General features: G+C 36.1%; 1 long non-coding RNA gene and 1 pseudogene across 3 annotated transcripts in view; both read right to left on the bottom strand.

Moving 5' to 3' along the window:
* The window catches only part of LOC113600602 (uncharacterized), a 210,123-nt gene that overhangs the window by 109,368 nt on the left and 77,214 nt on the right, over positions 1 to 23,541 (bottom strand). The gene's annotated exons all lie outside the window — the stretch shown is intronic.
* Positions 10,476 to 11,046, bottom strand: LOC106975515 (vesicle transport protein SFT2A-like; annotated as a pseudogene).

Genomic DNA, 23,541 nt, shown 5'->3' with positions numbered 1-23,541 from the left:
ATGAAGCGAGAATTTGTCTCTAGGGGATCCAGAAGAAGAGAAAATAGAAGCTGAGGCATCTAATCCTTTAAATAACTTTGAAAGCTAGTCCAAAGATTTCCACTTCAACAAAGTTCACTAGACTTCTTGAAAAGGGCATTCAGTTCCCATTGGATTCATCATTATCCCACCCTGGGTGGTTTAAGATATTGAAATTTTCCTTATGCATAAAAAGACATTTATTTTTTTTTAATTGGCGTACATTTTTTTTTTTTTTTTACTGATTTCACAAATAGTAACTCAACCTTGCCTATATATATAGTCAAAACTCAACCAAGGCCAAACATCAAGTACAACATGTTTTGCACACTAGGTCTCTACAAATATTTGTTGAATTTATGAATTAGTGAAAAATGATGTATACACATTTGGGATTCAGGGGTGGAGACAGATATTTATGGCCATCAAGAGGCTATTTTTTTAAGCAGGATTCATGCTCAGCAGGAAGCTCAACGTGGGGCTTGAATTCACAACCCCCCACAGGTGAAGACCTGAGCTGTGATCAAGAGTCAGCCGCTTAACTGACTGAGTTACCCAGGCGCCCCTCAAGAGGCTATTTTTACAGTCATGGTACCGAAGCAGTTCATCAGGAAAGTCATTTCAAAGAAGTGATCTGCTATGCAGTAAGAACTCCAGTCAAAAATAAGCTAATTAAAATGTCTTCCTGTCTGTAAATAAATAATAAATATTTGATGAGAAATCTCAACTGCTCAAAGCAAAATCACCTAGATGCTATACATGGATCCTCCCTATATCAATTTTTAAAAAAGAATCAAATTGACTAAGAAACGTATAATCCCTGGGGCGCCTGGGTGGCTCAGTCAGTTAAGCATCCAACTCTTGGTTTCGGCTCAGGTCATGATCTCTGCTTCATGAGTTCAAGCCCCATGTCAAGCTCTGTGTGGGCAGTGCAGAGCCTGCTTGAGATTCTCTCACCTTCTTTCTCTGCCCCTCCCTGCTCACTTTCTCTCTCTTGCGTGCGTGCACTCTCTCACTCTCTTGCTCTCTCTCTCCAACATAAATAAAGTTAAAAAAATTAAAAACAAAAAAAGACATGTATAATCCCCTCTAGAAAGAGTCATCTTGCTATTGAACAGTGGACTACTGTCTTAACATTTTCATCAGTTTAAAACCACAAATAGCTGGGCAAATGATTAGATCTGATTAGGAGTCCATTCTCTTTAGAGCTATGAAGAAATTAATAGGCTTCTCGGGGCGCCTGGGTGGCTCAGTCGGTTGAGCGTCCGACTTCAGCTCAGGTCATGATCTCACGGTTCGTGAGTTTGAGCCCCGCGTCAGGCTCAGGGCTGATGGCTCAGAGCCTGGAGCCTGCTTCTGATTCTGTGTCTCCCTCTCTCTCTCTCTGCCCCTCCCCCATTCATGCTCTGTCTCTCTCTGTCTCAAAAATAAATAAATATTAAAAAAAAAAAAGCACATTGCAATAGGCTTCTCAATATATCAATTGTGAGCTTCAAAGAAAGGGCAAGGTTGTTGGGAAATTAACACTGGCATGAACCAGAACTGGAAATGATTTGTAAACTGAGAAGTTAAAATCAGAAACAGAAGACAGTCTCTGTGTTTGAGAGAGATAGTAACATAATGTGCATTTGTTTTAGAACAGGGATGGACAAATTCTGATCCTTGGATCAAATCTAGCCAATAGCCTGTAGTTATAGTTTTACTGAAACACAGCCATAATTACTCATTTATGCATTATCTTTGACTACTTTCTCACTACAACAGCAGATTGACTAGTTAGATAAGTACCTTATGGCCCTCAGAGCTTAAAATATTGACCATATGGATCTTTAAAGAAAAAGTTTGTCAACCAACTCCTGTCCTACACTAATATCTATCTCTTATGTAGAATTAAGAATAAGGCTCCAAATATTCTGTCCCATTTACTTCTTCTTTGCAGATGTTTTCAATAATTTCTTAATACTAAGTATAATGCATAATGTAAAATATCAAATTTGATTTCCATTGAATAAGGCTTCCTTCCTTTTTACTAAATAGATATTAGATCCTTGTGCATTCTGCTTTTACTTTAGCATCTATCCCATAACAAACTGTATTGTTTTATTAAACCGAGTATTTCTGATACTAACCACAGAAAATTAGATTGAGAAAACAGAATACTGTATAATATGAATAATATATAATACAATTATGTGATTTGAGTCTCTTTCTTTTTCTATTTTCATTTTTCACCTCATGGATCTAGCAGCTGATGCCAAAAAATTAAAAATAATAGTATAATTGCTTGTCTCTGACCCAAGTTTGTTGTCCACTTTATTATCAGTTTTGCTGGAGCTTCAGTTTCTCATTTCTAATACAGTATATTATTTTTTAAAATAATGCTTCATTTTGTTCAAATTGATTTGAAAAGATGTGTTGCTTTCACTTTTGAGTGTAATTTTTCCCTTGAACCCTGAAATTATAATTATATTTAATATTGTTTCAGTGTGTTAAGTTATACTGCCCTTACAGAAGAAACATAATCTCTTTCTTAGAAAGAAATCAAACTCTTAGAGAAATATAGGTTAAATTATTTAGAGTAAGTGAAGAAACAAAACTCCAACCCAATATTTAGTATTACATTTTGCCAAATATTGTATTATAATGACACCAGAAAGAATGATATGAAGCACATAATGAAAGCACAGAGCACATAGTATGTGGGTTACCATAGAGTTTGGTAAGCTATACACAAACTGATAGCCTGAACTTATTGAAGATGTAAATTGAAGGACACAGAATTATGCTGGCCAAGAGAAATACTATTCAGATTTGATTGTCAAGTGTTATTTTTTTGAAGTGAAATTAAGAATGTGCATATAAGTTTTGCATTTTCTCAATGTTTTTGACGATCTGAAAAAATGTAATAGAATGGAACTTGAATGGAATTATAATAAAGTGAACTTCTCCTGTTGTCTGAGAATTCCTGTTGAAGATTTAAAAAAAACAAACAAACCCAATAGCTAATAAGCTTCTCTACATTCTGAAGAGGAGCTTTTAGGCATTAGTCACAAGATTTACTAAGATTTGACCATATCTGCTTCCTTCACTCTCCCTACCCCTTGTAGCCAAATAAAAGAAAGACTCAAGTCCATCAGAGGGAAGAATTTATCTGAGTGTTCAGTTATATGGTTATTAAAAATATGGTAATAGTCTCTGTGCCAAACAAAGCTAGTTGGGTTCTGAGAGAATCATATACAGAAATTTAGGGAGTATACTGAAGGTAAGGCTTACATGACATTCCCCACATGGATGGTTGTTGAGTTGGAGAAACTTGTGCCATGGTGCTGGAATGACTTGGTTGGGAGAATTTGGGGACAAGACTGGCACATTTCTCCTTGTTTGCAGGCATAATGTGAATGTAGAAGCCAAAAGGTTACCTTCCTCCATATGTTTCTGAAAATCTGATTCCAGATAGAGCAGTCACAGAAAAATGGAACAAGAGAGGGAAACACTGGGAGTGCCATACATGCCCACTTTTTAGTGTGATAAGAATCAGGGTTGACATAAAATATAGGATGCCCAGTTAAGTGTGAATTTCTGGTAGACAACAAATAATCTTTAATGTAAACATGTCCTCAATATTTTCATGGAACATACTTATTTTAAAATATTTTTCCTTGGGGCGCCTGAGTGGCTCAGTCGGTTGAGCATCTGACTTTGGCTCAGGTCATGATCTCAGAGTTCGAGAGTTCGAGCCCCGCGTTGGGCTCTGTGCTGACAGCTCAGAGCCTGAAGCCTGCTTCAGATTCTGTGTCTCCCTCCGTCTGCCCCTTCCCCACTCATGCTCTGTCTCTCCCTGTCTCTCAAAAACGAATAAACGTTAAACAAAAATTTTTAATTAAAAAAAATATATTTTTTTCCTTGTTTACCTGAAATTGATTTGGGCTAATCAATGCATGAAAGTGGCCAGAAAACCTGTCACTTCTATTCAGATGTACTCAAGGTTCAGAGAAGAAAGTTCTAAAATGGAATTAAAGACAATGGTTAAGGAAATACTCACTAATATCCTATTTACCGCCCATATCTATCATTCAGATCCATCAATAACTTGGTTATATATGAAAATAAGTTATCAAGTGGGCTTTTCTAACTTCTAGATGTTAAGTTGATGCCCTTTATTTTTATTTGCTAAATATGACAAGCCTAGCTACAATGCATGCATGAATTAGTTAAAATATGATTACTTGCTATGACAAACTCCAAAATGTATAACGGTTTGTGTATGATAGAATTTATTTCTTATAAATAAGAATTTATTTATAAAAATTACAAAAGGAGCTTATAAAAATTACAAAGGAGCAAGAAACTATTCTTTAATTGGATCTAGATTTATTTCATCTTATGGTCCATCATTTTCAAAGGTGTCTTCCTAGATCTCTGTCCTTAGCTGCCTCAAGGAGGCAGATGTGAAAAGAATATGGAGGACTGTACATGAGAAGTTCTAGTGAGCTAACCTTGGAAATAGCACCACACTCATATTTTGTTGGCTAAAACTCAGCCGTATATCCACATCAAATTCAAGGAAAGCTAGGAAACGCAGGAATAGCCCTGTATCCAGGAAGAAAAGAAAATGGATTTGGTATACAAGTAGCCAATCTCTAGCACACTGAATTCCCATCTACCAATGGAAATTCTGGAAATTACTTCACCCAAAGCTTCTGTAAATGACCATGTCCAAGAAAGCATTTTCCATAGAGAAGAGATTGATCTGTACTGTACTGTATAGCCCTACTGTAAACTGTAGTGTATACCAGTGGGTGAAGGCAAAATGGAGAGCTACAGAAGGACTTCTAGTGATTAGACAAAGTATACGTCCCATATCAGTAAATTATTCAATATGAGTATCCCAGTGAATAATTCCCATAAGCCCACAAATACAACCCAAAAGAAATTCACATTAGGACACCTGTAATACTATCATATTCTTTACTCCTCTTTCATTAATGCCTTTTTCATCCCTGCATGGAACTGGGAATACAGGGAAAGAAGATAGCCAGGGTGAAAAACAGATTATGCATCTACACTGCAAGTCAGGCCAATCTAAGAGGTAGGAAAAAATGGGAAATTAACATCTTTCAATTGAATGTGAGAATGAATTTCTTTGATTTGGGCTAATCAATGCATGAAAGTGGCCAGAAAGCCTGTCACTTCTATTCAGATGTACTCAAAGTTCAGAGAAGAAAGTTCTAAAATGGAATTAGAGACAATGGTTAATGAAAAACTCATTAATGTCCTATTTATAGCCCACATCTATTATTAAGATTCCTTAATAACTTGGTTATATATGAAAATAAGTTATCAAGTGGGCTTTTCTAAATTCTGGATGTTTCTAGCCTCAAATAATACCTATTAGTAATCAACGAGTGTTTCCTTGGAAGCAAACCTTTTAGTTTTTGGCTTATTTGTTTTATTTTTAGTCCTACTGAATTTTAAATAACAATGTGTCTTATATATAATTGAATTCCAGTCAGTAACAGCTGAAGTATAGAACTAGACGGAAGTTTTGTTTCATGTTGTCTGGTGCAGATTGATCCCAGGGGCCAAAAGCACTAATACAAGACTTGATTACAGGGAAAAACAAAACAAAACAAAAAGAAAAGAAAAGAAAAGAAAGAGGAAGGGAGTTGTGAAAATTGGCAATAAAGACTTGCTACAAATCATAACTGCTAATAAAAGGCCACAGTTGTTGTTCTGATATCATTGGCTTATATCATATAAAATTCCCCTGGGTTGTGCTTAAAATGTTTTAAATTTCAAACTAGGGTTATTAAAACTTAACAGAGAGTACTTATATTTTTTAAAGTATGATAAATATTTTACTGCAAACTGCTTTCATATATATGAAAATAACATGATCCAAAGATAATATTTTTGTTGTATTTCATTGTTGTAACTCACCTCTTAAACAATTCCCAAGTTCTCTAAATAACTAGCTAGGACACAATACTGAAAAAAATAAAAGCAATAATTAGACAAGAATTCCACCAGGATATGTCTGTAATTTATCCCTTACGTGGAAAGATACTGGCTTTTAGTTTTGCACAAAACAGGTGTTCAAGAAATGTCTTAAATATTGATGCCTCATCATTTCTATAAAAATTAATGTGTTTGAAGCTACAATTAGCAGAAAATAAATAAGTATTGGAAAGAATGCAGATCAGCTTTATGTTACAGTATTCTTAATGTTATCAGAGTCCATTTATTAAAAAGTAAAAGAAGTCACATTTTTCAACTTTTTTTTGTAATCTTCTCCATGTCTCCTTAAAAATCATCTATTTTGTAAATTTAAATTTGTAAAGCCTCTATGGAAAACAGTATGGACTATATTCAGAAAATTAAAAATAGAACTACGACATATGATCCAGCAATCTCACTTCTAGATACGGAGTTGATCGTTGAATGACATAGGTTTGAACCGCACATGTTTACTTATATACAGATTTTTTTCAATAACTATAGTACTATAAATGCATTTTTCTCTTCCTTATGATTTTCTCAATAACATTTTCCTTTCTCTAGCTTACTTTATTGTAATACTACAGTACATAGTACATATAACACAGAAAATATGTGTTAATCAACTGTTTTCTGCTTCCGGTCAACAGTAGGCTACTTGTAGTTAAGTTTTTGGGGAGTCAAAGTTATATGTGGGTTTTTGACTCCCTGGGGACTGGCCCCTCACCCTTGTGTTGTTCAAGTGTCATTTTCCAAAGAAAACGAAATAATTATCTCAAAGATAGATCTCTACTCCTGTTTGTCAGAGCATTATTCACAATAGCCAAAATTTGGCAAAAAACTAAGTGTCCATCAACAAGAGAACAGACCAAGAAAATGCTGTACATATATACAATAGAATATTATTCACCCTTTAAAAAAAGGAAATCCTATCATTTGCAACAACATAGATGAACTGGAGGATGTTAAGGTAAGCAAGATTATCCAGACAGAGAAACATAAACACTGCCTGGTATCACTTACATGTATATTCTAAAAAAATGTCAAACTTACTGAAGCAGAGAGTAAACCAATAGTTTCGAAGGGCTGTGGGGTGGAAGAAATAGGTAGAGGTTGGAGTTGATAAAAGTTATAGTTCACCTATAAGATGAGTAAAGTCTGAGGACCTAATGTATAACATGGTGACTATATAGTGGGTAACACTCTGTTGTTTAACTGTAATTGGTGAGAGAGTAAAACTTTAATGTGTTCACCAAAAAAAAAGAGGAAAAAGCAAATATGTGGGGTGATGGATGTATTAATTGACTTGATAAAGGAATCCTTTCACAATGTATACGTGTATCAAACCATCACCTTGTGGTCTTTAAATGGCTTATAATTTCATGTGTCAATTATATCTCAATAAAGCTGAAAAATATCATCTGTTTTAATAAGTTGATTATCAATTGCTAAAAAATGTGCAGAGCAGGTATTCAATGACTCCATCAGATTAAAGGGTCATCATACCCTACTACTTTCTAAGAAATCACTTGGGAAGGCAGTATGAACACCAAAAGGATATAAAATTTGTCAATTAAGAATTAGATTTGTAAGAGAGAGAGAGAGAGAGAGAGAGAGAGAGAGAGAGAGAGATTTATTTGTAAAGTTTATGGTCTTATGAGACCAGAGTGACCAAAAAATAGACTGATTTCTCCTAGCCTCTTGCTTCTCACAGTCTTAGGTTCATTCTCCTCATTCAGCACCTAACCAAATAATGGGCAGAAATAGTAATGCATGGTTAAAATGCAAGCATGATTTTACCAAAGCACGGTTTTTAGAGACAAACTACCTGGGTTCAAATCTTGGCTTTTCTATCCACTAGTTACTTGACACTCACAAATTACTTAAACTTTCTGAGCCTCGTTTTCTCATAGTTACAAGGAAAATAATGTTGTGAGGATTGAGTGAGTTAACATATATAAAACCACCTAAAAGAGCCCAGAATATAGTAAACACTATGTAATTGTTAGCACTTCTCACCTTTGCAACTTAACCTACTTTTGCTTATTTCTCTGTATCTACTTCCATTGATTGTTTTTCAATAGTAACCATTGTTAAGTATATAGTACAGTGGCATTAATGGCCTTCAATGTTGTGCAACCATCACTATTAACTAATTCAAAACCTTTTTCATCAGTCCAAACAGAAACTCTAAAAACATTAAACAATAAGTCCTCATTCGTCCCTTCCTTTATCCCCTAGTAAACTTTATTTGTAACTGTGGGTTTATTTAAAAATTATAAAAACTTCATTCAATGCAATCCCAATCAAAATTGCACCAGCATTCTTCTCAAAGCTAGAACAAACAATCCTAAAATTCATATGGAACCACAAAAGGCCCCGAATAGCCAAAGTAATTTTGAAGAAGACCAAAGCAGGAGGCATCACAATCCCAGACTTTAGCCTCTACTACAAAACTGTCATCATCAAGACAGCATGGTATTAGCACAAAAACAGACACATAGACCAATGGAATAGAATAGAAACCCCAGAACTAGACCCACAAACGTATGGCCAACTAATCTTTGACAAAGCAGGAAAGCATATCCAATGTAAAAAAGACAGTCTCTTTAACAAATGGTGCGGAGAACTGGACAGCAACATGCAGAAGGTTGAAACTAGACCACTTTCTCACACCATTCACAAAAACAAACTCAAAATGGATGAAGGACCTGAATGTGAGACAGGAAACCGTCAAAACCCTAGAGGAGAAAGCAGGAAAAGACCTCTCTGACCTCAGCCGTAGCAATTTCTTACTTGACACATCCCCAAAGGCAAGGGAATTAAAAGCAAAAATGAACTATTGGGACCTCATGAAGTTAAAAAGCTTCTGCACTGCAAAGGAAACAATCAACAAAACTAAAAGGCAACCAACGGAATGGGAAAAGATATTTGCAAATGACATATCGGACAAAGGGTTAGGATCCAAAATCTATAAAGAGCTCACCAAACTCCACACCCGAAAAACAAATAACCCAGTGAAGAAATGGGCAGAAAACATGACTAGACACTTCTCTAAAGAAGACATCCAGATGGCCAACAGGCACATGAAAAGATGCTCAACGTCGCTCCTCATCAGGGAAATACAAATCAAAACCACACTCAGATATCACCTCACGCCAGTCAGAGTGGCCAAAATGAACAAATCAGGAGACTATAGATGCTGGAGAGGATGTGGAGAAACAGGAACCCTCTTGCACTGTTGGTGGGAATGCAAACTGCTGCAGCCGCTCTGGAAAACAGTGTGGAGGTTCCTCAAAAAATTAAAAATAGACCTACCCTATGACCCAGAAATAGCACTGCTAGGAATTTACCCAAGGGATACAGGAGTGCTGATGCATAGGGGCACTTGTACCCCAATGTTTATAGCAGCACTCTCAACAATAGCCAAATTATGGAAAGAGCCTAAATGTCCATCAACTGATGAATGGATAAAGAAATTGTGGTTTATATACACAATGGAGTACTATGTGGCAATGAGAAAGAATGAAATATGGCCTTTTGCAGCAACGTGGATGGAACTGGAGAGTGTGATGCTAAGGGAAATAAGCCATACAGAGAAAGACAGATACCATATGTTTTCACTCTTATGTAGATCCTGAGAAACGTAACAGAAACCCATGGGGGAGGGGAAGGAAAAAAAAAAGAGGTTAGAGTGGAAGAGAGCCAAAGCATAAGAGACTCTTAAAAACTGAGAACAAACTGAGGGTTGATGGGGGGTGGGAGGGAGGGGAGGGTGGGTGATCGGTATTGAAGAGGGCATCTTTTGGGGTGAGCACTGGGTGTTGTATAGAAACCAATTTGACAATAAATTTCATATATTAAAAAATTTTTTTTAATTATAAAAAAATATTTTTATTATGTACAATAAGCAATGTTTTTAAAAATTTTTGATGTGTATTTATTTTGGGAGAGAGAGAGAGAGAGAGAATGAGAGGGGAGGAGCAGAGAGGGAGAAAGAATCCCAAGCAGGCTTCCGCTCAGCCTGACGTGGTGATAGATCTCACAGCTGTGAGATCATGACCTGAGCTGAAATCAAGAGTTGGACACTTAACCAACTGAGCCACCCAGGTGCCCCCATACAATAAGCGATCTTTAGCTTAAAGTTTAAACTTTCACATAAAGCGTTTTTTTAAATTGTTTTTAAAATGTTCACATTTTAAAAGATCAAAAAAAAAAAGCTGAATATGTCTTTCAGAACAGGTCCATGCTTAATTATTCACATCCCAAAGCCGTTTTGAAAAGACTAAAAAATGGCTGAAAATAATTTACAATTGGCAATGATTAAAATCTCCTTGTCTTTGGAAGGGCATAGTAATGACTCATATGAATTTAAAGTTATAAGCATTTAACAGTTTATACAAGCATGTAGTTTTTACCAGAATACAAAAGGTCTTAAATTGTCACTACAGTTGTTTTTGGAATGATTATTTTATCAGGAAAAGCATTCTTCACCAAAACCACAGCATTAATTTTCAAATGCTCTTTTTGGAGAGTTTTGGACTTTCAACTTTGAACAGAACTGCATTTAATTTCTGTATCTCTTGCATATGGAGTACATCATAGACTCCATCAGGCCATTCACAAGACCAGCAACACGCAGAACAATGAGGCCAGTCTCTTCCTATGTCGCTAACGAGAAGCACAGAAGGTGAATATGAAAAATAATGATAATGTCTGTTGCAAGCAATCTTGTTTCAAACATTTTCTTCAGTTGCTTCACAGAGCCCAGTGAAAAGTTCACACTGGTCAATGCAGCAATTCTTCCTAGGGTATAAAACAACACAAAAAGTTTTATGCCACCAGAAAGGAATAGCAATCCAGTTCCAAGGATAAAACAACAGTAACAAAAAAGAAATGCTGCATACAAAGCATCTGCCAAACCATTTCAATCTGATATTGAAACTACAGGACAGGGCATCCAGGACCTTTTCAGTCCGGCCCTGCTCTTTGTCATCCTGGTAACTGAGGACCCTCTCCAGCGTCTCCATGGCCATTTTCCCAAGCTGTTTCGACAGGCATTCCTTTGCCCGCCCTTCCTGCCTAGCAAAAAAAACTCCTACTAATCTTTAATTTACTTTCCGTCTCCATGAATTTGCCTATTCTAGATATTTCACTGAATAGAATCATACAATAATTGTCCTTTTATGTATGATTTATTTCACTTAAAGCAGTGTTTCCAAGGTTTGTCTGTGCATTAGAATCCATTCCTCTTTAAGGCTTAATAATATTCCATTATATGTATATACAACATTTGGCTTATGCATTCCTCTACTGGTGGATACATGGGGTTTTTCCATTTTTTGACTACAGTTACTAATGCTGCAATAAACACTGGCATAAAAATAGATCCCTATTTTCAATTTGGGGGGTTATAATTTGGAGTGGAATGGCTGGGTCAAATAGCAACTCATTATTTAGCTTTTTTGAAAAACAGCCAAACTATTCCCATACTAACTTTCCCATTATTTTTCATTCCCACCAGCAGTGTACCAGGGTTCCAGTTTCTCCACATCGTTACCAACTCTTGTTATTTTCTAGGTTTTTTTTCTTTCATTATATCCATCCCAGCACATGTGAAGTGAAATCTTATTGTTTCGATTTGTATTTCCCTAGTGACTAAAGATGTTGAATATGTCTTCATGTTCTTATAAGCTATTTGTATGTTTTTGGAGAAATATCTGTTCGAGTCCTTTCTCCATTGTTTTGTCTTTCTGCTGTTCAGCTTTAAGAGTTATTTATATATATATTGGGGCACCTGGATGGCTCAGTCGGTTAAGCGTCCGACTTCAGCCCAGCTCACGATCTTGCAGTTTGTATGTTCGAGTCCCACGCTGGGCTCTGTGCTGACAGCTCAGAGCCTAGAGCCTGGTTAGGATTCTGTGTTTCCCTCTCTCTATGCCCCTCCCTTATTCACACTCTGTCTCTCTCTCCTTCAAAAATAAATAAACATTAAAAATTTTTGTTTTAATAAAAAAGTTCTTTATATATATTTAATATTAAATACTTATCAGATATATAATTTGCAAACATTTTCTCCCACTCTCTAGGTTATCTTTTCAGTTCCTTGAAAATATCCTTTAATACACAAAATGTTTAAATTTTGATGAAATTCAATGGATCTTTTTTCTGTTGTGGCTATGCTTTTGGTGTCATATTTAAGAATTGGTCACTGGGGCGCCTGGGTGGCTCAGTCGGTTAAGCGTCAGACGTCAGCTCAGGTCATGATCTCACGGTTTGTGGGTCTGAGCCCCACAACCAGCTTTCTGCTGTCAGTGCCCAAGCCTGCTTCAGACCCTCCGTCCCCCTCTCTCTCTGCCCCTCCACAACTTGTGCACACTCTCTCTCTCTCAAAAATAGACATTAAGAAAAAAAAAAAAAAGAATTAGTTGCCAATTCTAAAGTCATGAAGATTTATCCTTATATTTTTTCTAAGAGCTTTATGGTTTTAGCACTTATATTTACAGTGTTTATCCATTTTTAGTTAATTTTTGTATATGATATAAGGTAGGTGTCTAACAAAATTCCTTTGCATGTAGAAATCCAATTGTTCCAGCACCATTATTGAAGAGACAACAGGTCCTCCTTAATTTACAGTGGGGTTCTGACCTGGTAAACCCATTATAAGTTGAAAAAATCATATGCTAAAAATGCATTTGAGACACCTAATCTACTGAGCATCATACCTTAATCTAGCCTAACTTAAATGTGCTCATAACACATTATCCTACAGTTAGGCAAAATCATCTAACACAAAGCCTATTTTATAATAAATGTTGAATACCTTCTATCATTTGTTAAATACTGTGCTGAAAGTGAAAAATAGAATGGTCATATGGGTACAGAATGGTTCTAAGTGTATCAGGTGTTTACCCTCATTGTTATCTGGCTGAGTGGGAGATATATAGCTCACTACCACTGCCCAGCATTACAAGATAATTTTGTACCGCATATCACTAGCCCAGGAGAAGATCAAACTTTCAGATTCCAAGTAAAGATTCTACTGATTGTGTACCATTTTTGCACCATCATAAAGCCAAAAAATCATGAGGTTGAACCATTTTAAGTCAGGGACCATCTCTAATCTTTTCCCATTGAGTGGACAAAGGCACCCTCGTCAAAAATCAGTTGGACATAGCTGTATGTTTTTATTTCTGTACTCTCAATTCTAGCCCATTGATCTATTATTAATCCATATTCTTGCTATAAGTTTTGAAAGTAGAAAGTGTGAACTATCCATCTCTGTTCTTGTTTTTCAAAATGTTTTGGCTATTTGGGACTTCTTGCAATTTCATAAGAATTTGAGTGTTGATTTTCCATTTCTTCAAAAAAAGTTGTTCAAATTTTTATAAAAATTGCATTGAGTCTATAGATTGCTTTGAGCAACAATGACATCCTAACAATATTACATATTCCTACCCAAGAACATGAAATGCCTTTCCATTTATTAGGTCTTCTGATTTTTGTTTGTTCATCTTGTACCCTACAACTTTGCTGAATTTGTTTATTTGCTCCAATAGATTTCTTGTTGATTTTTTTAAAAAAGACTGCTCTCATTTTATCTCTACAATCCTTTATTTCCCACTTACAATTTTAAAAATAAATATTCTTAATTTGGATCCCCCTATGAAATTCAAGAGAGTCCAGGAACCACCTAAAATATCAGGACAAATTTAGTATGTATGTTCAATTTTCTGAAGAATGGGTTAACTGCTTGCATAGTAACATAGATGGTTGTGATAATCTGTCCCTCCTCTCAAAAAAAGTTAAGATCTGTTGTTATAAAAGGAAATCAACATGGTCAGAAATTTTAAAAATTCCCTTTGTCCCTTGGAAAATAATGGGTGGATTATGATTATGACAGAAAATTCAGACTATTAATCTTCTTTGTTAAATAAAATATATACGCATCCATGTTTCCATTTCTCTTGATTTAGAAGGGAACAGAATAAATTATATTCTGTATGAAGATTTTTAGATTCTTTACAACAAAAACATTATCAACTGGATAAGCATGTATTAAATATACATATTTCCTTTCAGCACCTCGGTTTTTGTGTAAATATAGAGCAGTAATTTAAGAATTGCTTGAGCACCGGAAGCAGCAACAAGTGCACGCTAACTAGAAACGCCATTTTGGCAGCTCCAGCCCGGACCTACTGATCTTAAACTCGGGGACAAGGCCAAGCAATCTGTGTCTTAATAAGAAGATTCCGAAGCAGAGTAAAGTCTGAGACCCACTAGTAAATAAAGACAATAAAACGTCCACGACCTCAACTGAATGGCTTCTCTACTTACCCACTTTAATTTCCCAAAGCCAACATCAGATCAGAGGAATTGATTATACCCAATATTCAACAAAGGTTTTATTCTGCATAGGCAACTCTTACCAAATTAAACCCTAAGCTATATTCTGGGAACAAAGAAAAAAAAAAGGTAAAGCATCTGCACTCAGGGAGCAATAAACCTACATAAAAAGCCCTTTGAATCACTGATAAGCTAAGGGCTATAGCAGAGTTATGCCCAGGAAGTGCCTCTAGAACCTAGGAGAGTTCTAGCTTAGAAGCTAGTTCTGGCTGTCGGGGTGGAATAGGCAGGGATGGTCAAAAGTTACTCAGAGGAAGGGAACTAAGCTGGGTTTTAAAGAATGAAACGAAATTTTCCAGAATGACAGCGGGTGAAGGGCATTTCTTATAGGGGTAATTATGCATGCAAATATTATACAGCAAGATTATGTGAAGGTTTGGGAAATACCATGTCTATGTATAGTGCACATAGAAGCTGACTGTGCATGGCCAAAAAAAGAAATTGAAGAGATAATAAAGCCTGGATCATAAAGAACCTTGACTACCTTGCTTAGGTAGGTGCATTGATCAAGTAGGCAGTGTGTGTCAAGGAAGCATACTAGGCCAGAAAGGAAAACAAAGATCCTTGGATTTTAGAATAATGATTTTGCCAGCTGATTACATGATGACTAGGAAAGTTATCATGTTAGATCGTTGTTAGATATTTACTGCAATAATTTGCTAAGACATCTAAAGTGAAACAGTAGTTTAGACACATATCAGTACGAATTTGTTCCCAGCACTACAATTTGTAGTTTGGCTTGAATTTCCTATTACTTACAACATGTCAGCAATGTCTGTATTGTCATAAGAGGTGGAAATTCTCAAACAGTTGTCTTAAAGATCTCAGTAAAGAATGCAATGAGTCTATTACAAAGTGTTTGTTTTAAGTCAAATGAAGAAAAATGTCTGCACAGCTGACTTTTTCATTTTTATCCAAATTAGCCATTTCAAGGCACCTTTGAAATATATACTTAGAAGCACTTACTGAATAATTGGTTTATAAACATGACCCATGTGGTCCTCAGTTTAGGACAGAAGAGAATAAATCACTTGTGTTCAAAACAGTAATTGTAGCTTTAATAGCATGGAATTTTCAAGATGAACACACCATTTTCTTTGTTCTCACCAAACCTATATTTACAGTCAATTGATTATTTTCAAATTTGGTGGTCTGTCTTATTTTCTCATAAAAATAACCATTTGTACAAGTGAAAATAACATTTCTCTCCTTTTCTCTTGTTATTCTTCCTTCCTAATATTTCTATCACACTGACTCGGAGCCTTTAAATAAAACAATGATCTTCTTTCCTCTTTTGTTCTCTCTTCCTTTCTAATTGCTTGGGCCTGTAGATACAAGGGATTTCTGTACCTAGGAGTATAGGAGTCGCCTCCCAAATGCCCAGAGAAACTCCTATGATAGGCAGCAAGAGCCCATGAAAGGCTAGCTATCATATGTAGCTAGAGCAGAGAAAACCAAAAGATATCACCATGAAATTGCAAAATCTACACTGATTTCTGATTAATCTGATGGAATATAGTATTTTGGGAAATCTAAACTCTTGAAGAAATATTAGCATTTTAATAATGAAAGGAGGTATATTATTTAAGAAGTTAAGAAAAATTATACAAACTTATAAATAAACCAAAAAGAGGTATGCATGTCCTTTCAAAGTTATACTGGAATATTGTCTAATAGGCCCATGTAAAGATTATGTAATTATCTAGGCCTGTGTGCCTTTATTTGACTCGCTGTGTACTATTAGTCAGGTTTCAGAGTCTAAGGAGTTACATGTTAACTTGTGGGTTTATGTCCGGTACAGGTGCGAATTATCTGTCTGATAGAAAAGACAGTCCCGAAGACTGCAGTTTTGTTGCCTTATTGAACAGTAATCTGTTTTATATCTTGCTGTGTTCTCAGTTGGCAGAAGGGGCTGGGAATATCTCTGGAGGCTCTTTCATGAGGCACTATTTCCATTCATGAGGTTCTGCCCTCACGACCTAATCACCACCGCCCACCCTTGAAAGTCGCACATCCTAATAACATCATCTTTGGGAATTAGGATTCAATTTATGAATTTTGGGAGAACACACTCAAACTATAACAGAGTCTGTAAATATTCATATATGGCTTTTGTTGTGTCAACTTGGCTGGGATAAAATACTTTCTCCAGAACTGCCTTTCTAGTCTGATTCTACGTAAGGTAGACGACAAGAAATACTGTTCATGAGAGCTGCAGGACAGAAGGAAGCCTTAGCCATTCTGCAGCATGAACCCGTGTTCTCCCAGTTCTCCAGTCAAACACCAACCTAGGCACTGCCAGGAAAAGCTTCTGCAGATATAAATTAAGTACTTAATCAGTTCACTTAAATTAGAGAGATTTGTGGGCCTGACTTGTTCTTAGGGAGGCTTTCCCAGAGGACATACCTAGGCCCTGCTGAGTTCCAGCCTGCTCCCAATCATTCTTCTCTGACTGCCTTGCACGAATAGCTTTGGCCCAGGCCTGTGGGAGCCAGCCTGCTTGTGATCTTCCCTTCCTGGCTTTCTTGACATGTTTCAGATTTGCTTCACCAGTCCCCAAAATTTATAAGCCATTCTTGAAATAAAAAAAATATATATATGTGTTTGGGAAAGGGAAGGGCATATCCATATATCTTACTTACTTCGCTTACCTGGTTGAACCCTGATTAATAAACCCCATTAGTGAGTTAAATAAACCTTTGCCACGCTTACTCCATATTTGTATGAGAGGCATTTTTTTCAACCTTCAAAGACTTTCACTTTGACAAGGTAAAATGTGAACAGCAGCAATAGTTCTTTTGGGCTCTGCTAACCTTAAGATAAGAAACCAAATACTGTGTCTATTTGTAACAAAGATGTTAATGTCTAATGGTTCCAAAGCAACTAGTAGTGGGTTGTAAGAGTGACACCATCAAAGAATGATCTTATATAATTATTAGTAGTATCATTATTTTTGTTAATATTATTTAGAAATAATATTGTTTAGAAAGTAGTTTACTTAATTTCTTATTTAGCTTATGGAATCCAGTTCAATTTTGGGGAGTAACTTTGCAAGGATTTTTTCTAACAAGATATTCTAGAGCTAGAATGTTCACTGACAATGGCTTATTTTGCTTATCACCCACTTGATCTGATTGCTTTAGGCACATGTAACAGACACAAAGAAGAAAAAAAAAAAAAAAAGGAAGAAAATGACCAGGAAAACTGTTGTGGTCAAATGCTGAATCCTATCAGTCAGTTGAAATCAGCAAGACAGAATGGCAACCAAGAAGGAACTCTGGGAAAGGCCAACTATTTATATTAAGTGTTTCTGTCAATTGAGTCAAAAACATGACTCATGATGACTTTTGGCAGCTAAAGGGACAGAAAAGATTATTATTTTTTCCAAATGTGTCCTTGGAGAGTTGCATCTGGTGAATAAGCATCCTTTTAAAATAGCCCTTGAGATTAGAAGAGGATGGGCTAAGAGAGGGATGATAATTAAAAATTGGAAGACATGCAAGTGAGTAAGCAAATGGGGAAAAAAATGACACAGATGAAAAGAGAAAAAAATAACAGGGAAAAGATTCTCTCTCGAATCACTGCCCTACACCACAGAGAGGAAAGCAACCAGTCTGTGGGATTTTCTGCTGGTGACTCAACAGAGGTCTGATTAGTTGTAGCTCAGATACGGACAAGGCCTGTGAGCCAAGTAGGGCCCTTACTAGACAGGGAGGGGAGACGGCAGGCCTCCACTCCTTGTGACTGAAAGAGGAAGGGTGTAGTCTGTTTGCACTTATCCTGCATTTCATCACTTCGACTTGTGATGTTTTCATTCACTTTAAAAAAATGATGAAGTGATCCCCAATGGGTGTGTTTCACTTTCGAAACAATAAAGACGTCTGTTTTTTTGGTGATGCTGGAAGAACAAATTTTCACCAACTGCTTTTTCCACATTACACAGGGAGGGTATTCAATATCCAAGTGGGTGGCTCCCTCAAAGGGACCAATTTTGGAAACCCCCACCTAGAAAAACAGTTTGGATTTTTATGGTTCTTTTCATCCAAACGTCTCAAGGGATTACCAAGCAAAATATGAGATCCCTGACCATATTTTGAGGTGGTAGCTGACAGGGATTGTGGACACCCCTTTGGCAGACTAAAAAATGGCCAGAATGAGGGTACCCAGGCAGAAAATAACAGGAGAACCAAGAATAAAAACCAACAGAACCAATAGATCCTATGTCTCAAATTTGTTCTGCCCTTAAAACTTTTGTACATCTCTGTCATAACAATCATCTCACTGTGATTACACACAAAATAATACCCCTTTAGTAAAATACTGCCACTACCTATGTGTCCGTATGTATCATTACTTCCTGAAAGAGCCTCACATTTTCAAGGTCCAAGGCAATTTCCAAGATATATATTACAGAATCCTGAATATATCATAATATTTTTTTTACCTTTAATAATAGTAAGATTCTTGTGGGTGATATTAATTTACTTGTGTGATTAACAGTCAATTTGGAGAACTAACTATGCATATAAGAATTATAGGGTTTTATTTCACTATAAATTGAACTTTCAGTAGAATATGCCATTTGGCTTTATTTTGCAAGTGGATTATTTAAAGTTGACAAATGGGAGGAAAAAAGATTAGCAAATACATCTTTTATATTCTTGAAATAGCTGTACTTTATTTTAAAAATGATTTTTTTCTACATTTCCAAATAACCCTTTTTGCATTTCACTATACTATTGACTATAATTCAAGCTGACTATAAGCCTGAGAGTTTTCCCAAGAATAGGGTAAATCAATTAGCATGGGTCTTATTCAGCCACTAGAAATGCAAAACAAATATCAAGAATATTAACTACACTCCCTCCAAGTTCCAGAGCTCAGATTCAAAATATACCACTCATGACCTAAAGGACATATCATCAAATGGGCTGCAGAGAGAGCTCTTCTTTGTAATGTTAGTAAAAATCTCTGACAAATCAGTCTCCGTTCCATGTTTCAGGAAATTCTTCATATACATATTTCAATATATTTGAAACACTAAATCTAGAATTGAATACCGTTAAATAGTTCATATTTGTTTTCTTGAATTTCAATATGTAGCCAGTGCCAAAAAGCCTCTGGGTGTGTGTACAAAATTTGTAAAAATACATAAAAACCTACTGAACCAAAACCACAGTGGAACTCACAATAACTTTCCAGACAGCATAATTCACCACTTAGTCACTGGGGAATGCCAATCTCAAAAGATAGATTTTATATCAGGCCAAGAAGATCAACAAAAATAAGCCCTTCTTAGATCAGGAACAAAAGGGAAAGTCCAATTCTAATGGCCGTAAAACAATACTAGTATTAATGATAATAATAACAAGTTAACTGTCCAGTCTAGTGTGCCAACATTTAACTAAAAGACTCTTTTAGAAGTGCCTGGATGGCTCAGTCAGTAAAGCGTCAGACTTCGGCTCAGGTTACGATGTCATGGTTGGTGGGTTTGAGCCCCACATCAGGTTCTGTGCTGACAGCTCAGAGCCTAGAGCCTGCTTGGGATTCTGTCTCTGTCTCTCTCTCTCTCTCTCTCTCTCTCTCTCTCTCTGCCCCTCCTATGCTTGCGCTCTGTCTCTCAAAAATAAATAAACGTTTAAAAAAAATTTGTTTAAAGACTTTTTTAAGCATTGTATCTTTTGAAATAATACTGAATAACTAAGAATATTAGAGTATATGGTATTAACTGCTTTCTATTTATTACACATTGAGCTCTACAGTTCTTCCTGATTTCATATTAGATTAGCAGAGAAACAAAATTAAATGCATTTAGCCACATGAGAGCATTATAGTGAGTTATTGACTCTTTCTTATCCCTCTGTCCTGAGCCCAGGTAAAGAACACAAGAAGCACCATCCACTCTTGTCTGCAACACATATCCCTGGTTTCGTCTCTGTCTCCTTCCCATCGCCCTCATTCAGACAGGAGGTATCTCACGTGGGCAGCCACACCAGTTCTTCTCTTTGGCTTCCTCTCTTCTGTTTCTGCTCTACTTCGCTGTCCCTCTGCCACTACAGTTTCTCAGTTTGGTCTCTCCTCAGCAGTTAAGCTTTTCTTTAAAAAAATGATAATCAGATCACTTCATTCTCTAGCTTATAAAGTCTTGTAGCTTCTTACTGCACATAAAATAAAATCCAATTCCCCCAAGAACCTACACAATAGGTATGTGGTACCTGCCAACTTCTCTCTGGTGCATACATATACAACCCGCAGGGACTCCAGTGTGACAGTGAAATGCTGAATTTAATATGATTTGTTAGTTGTTTAGGCTCCTGTTCCTTTAAATACATACACATATATAAATCTAAGAAAGTATATTGTGAATGTGGATTTCAGGCAGCTTAGGAGAACTATCTCATAATAAAAAAAGATAACACATGGAAAGTTATATTAGGTATGTTAGGCATAAATATGAAACCCTGGATATCCATTTCACCCACTATGTCATTTTGTGCCTTACCTCTGCAACAACAAATACAGAATTTTCATGCAAATAACTCATAAAAGTCTATTCTTAGGAGCTTAGGGCAGCTAAAATGAAAATGAAATAGATTATAAAGAATAGCAGAAGAATACTGTGCCATATTACAAGAAATCAAAATGCCTAGGTTCTAGTCTGCTTTTGCCAGTTTTGTCATCTTAGGGGAAAATAATGTCTTAGACTCCACTCCTTTGTGTATATAACATGATTACCATAACTAGACCACTTCTGTATCCTTCACAAATGTATTACTGTGTGACTCTACAAATAAACGAGATGCGTGAATGTGTACAGAATGACAGTTTGACATTAAACTCCCTGTTTTTTCCCCTCCATTGCTATTACCCTTACCCTTTCTGCAGTATTAAAGTGGTAGGAATATCAGCCCAGTAGGGCATTCAAGTACAGCTTAGAACAAAGAACTCAATTGAGAAGCTAAATAGATTTTGAAACTCAAAACAAACACAATTGTTTAAAAGCCAAAGAGTTATTCATATGTAAGACCCTCGGCATTTATTATGGGGGCAGTTTTCAGTTTGTGGTTTTGAATTACAAAAAAAAAAAAAAAAAAAAAAAAAAAGAAAAGTCTTGTCTTGGAATAACAGGAAGCAGAGCCTAGAGGAACAAATAAAGTCTATGAAACAAACATAGAGTAAAAGCAGATTAAGAATGATGACCAAACAGCAGCTTCCCTGCTATACAGGAAAGAGCTAGTAAACACACATGTGCTCACACATACTTCTGGATAAGGAAGAGTTTGGAGAATATTAGAAGGCAACACTTTAAGGTTTAGATGCTTTCTGGGTCCCTGAGAAGACAGCCAGAATCCCACACTTTTGAGTTCCAGACCTGTTGACTTGGGGGAGTAAAGAAAATGGTATCTAAATGCCCAGAAGGGAATGACAAAATCCAGTGGAGAGAATTTATATCTTTCTTCACAGGAAAACATCCAAAGAAAATTTCTAGCTCCTCAAACTTTAGAGAGCTACCCATATGTCAAGGTACAACTGGAGATTAGAAATGACTGGTGTTTCCATGGATGAGTCTAAGGTCATGCCTTACAAAGTTCATCAGGACTAAAGTTGGCAGAGAGAGCAGATGAGAAGACATAACCCCAAGGGGTGGGGGGAAGGTACAAGTACACTCAGAGTGTCTTTAGACTGAATGGACTTTGGCCAAGAGTTGGGACAGGGGGACAGACCACATGACCAGAGACCACAAAGGACCAAGGAAGGGAGCTGTGGGTTTCAATCTGCAGAGCCCCCAGATTAAACGGGAAGGAATACCACAGTTGAGGAATGACCAAACAGTGGCACTTATGTCAGACTCCCTCGGGAGGAAAATTATGTTTGTAATTCAGAAGTGACTTAGTTATCTAAAGTACTATATTAAGCACCTTATGCCATCTGTGAAAATAGGAGTTCGGCAACCAAGTTAAATTCACCCATTAAAAAATGAAGACAAAATTAATTCACATAAATTACACAACTGAATGGTGACACAAAACATCTGAACTCTTATAAATGTGCATCAGAGTATCTGAAAGATGGCACTTTAATCTGTTGTCGTTATTATTACTATTATTATTAAAATGTAGTTGGATTGAAAATACATTTTATGAGTGTATTTAAAATAAGAGGTCACAAGAAATTAAATCAGAAACATTAACTATAACATAATTATATAGCATAACCCACTAACTCAAGATTGTCTATAATAAGGTATTAAAGACACTTAAGAGATTTACTCTTATACACTGGTGCTAATTAGAAGTTCATATACATTATCATTGTATTTCTCAATCAATCTTGATTCTATTTACTTCACAAATTCTTGGAGTCATTAAGACTTACTGTAAGGACCCAGAAGAATTATTCAGTCTTCCTTCTAACAATGTGAAGAACAGTTAAGAATAGAAATGAAAATTGTCTTTTGATTGTGTGCCGAGAGTAGAATTGTCAAGATTCTATGGGAAAATGGGGAGGCGGGGGGAAGGCAGAGGATGAAAAAGGGGTATCTATTGCTGTGTTCCAATTGTTTGAGAGATTGTTGTTTTATCAGAAATATACCCTGACAAGATATGTAAACTAAGAAAACAACTATTCAGGAATAATATCAATAGCTAAAGCATTGTATGTGAAGAATTTTCAGTTCTTCAGAAATAGTCTGCCAACATGTTTCAGTTGCCAAATCTTATAAAACATAGTCTTTCCTGAATATTTTGAAAAATACTTGCAATAGCGATATTCCATGAAATCTCATTTAACTGATAAGAGCTCATTCAAAAGGGTGTAATTTGAAATAAAGTTTCAAGGTTACAGAAATACATGTAAGGAAACCAAATGGCTACTCACCAGTTGTGAAACTATGCTATGTTTCTCTATATGTGAACACCAAAAAGACCACATTCAATGTTCTAAGATCACTTCATGATATAATTGCTTTATACATTTAAATGCCTTCACACTAAAACCCAATCACCAGGACGAAAATAATTACCAGGTGGTCTCATTTGGTTATCAAGGTCACTGTAATAAATGGGCTAACCCTGAAATTTTTATTCATGAGAAACAACAGTGAGAATTACAACTATATAA

This window comes from Acinonyx jubatus, chromosome F2 (assembly GCF_027475565.1).
Source record: "Acinonyx jubatus isolate Ajub_Pintada_27869175 chromosome F2, VMU_Ajub_asm_v1.0, whole genome shotgun sequence".
Lineage (NCBI taxonomy): Eukaryota > Metazoa > Chordata > Mammalia > Carnivora > Felidae > Acinonyx > Acinonyx jubatus.
The sequence above is the reverse complement of the archived record's forward strand: the minus strand, read 5'-3'. Positions and strand labels throughout refer to the sequence as shown.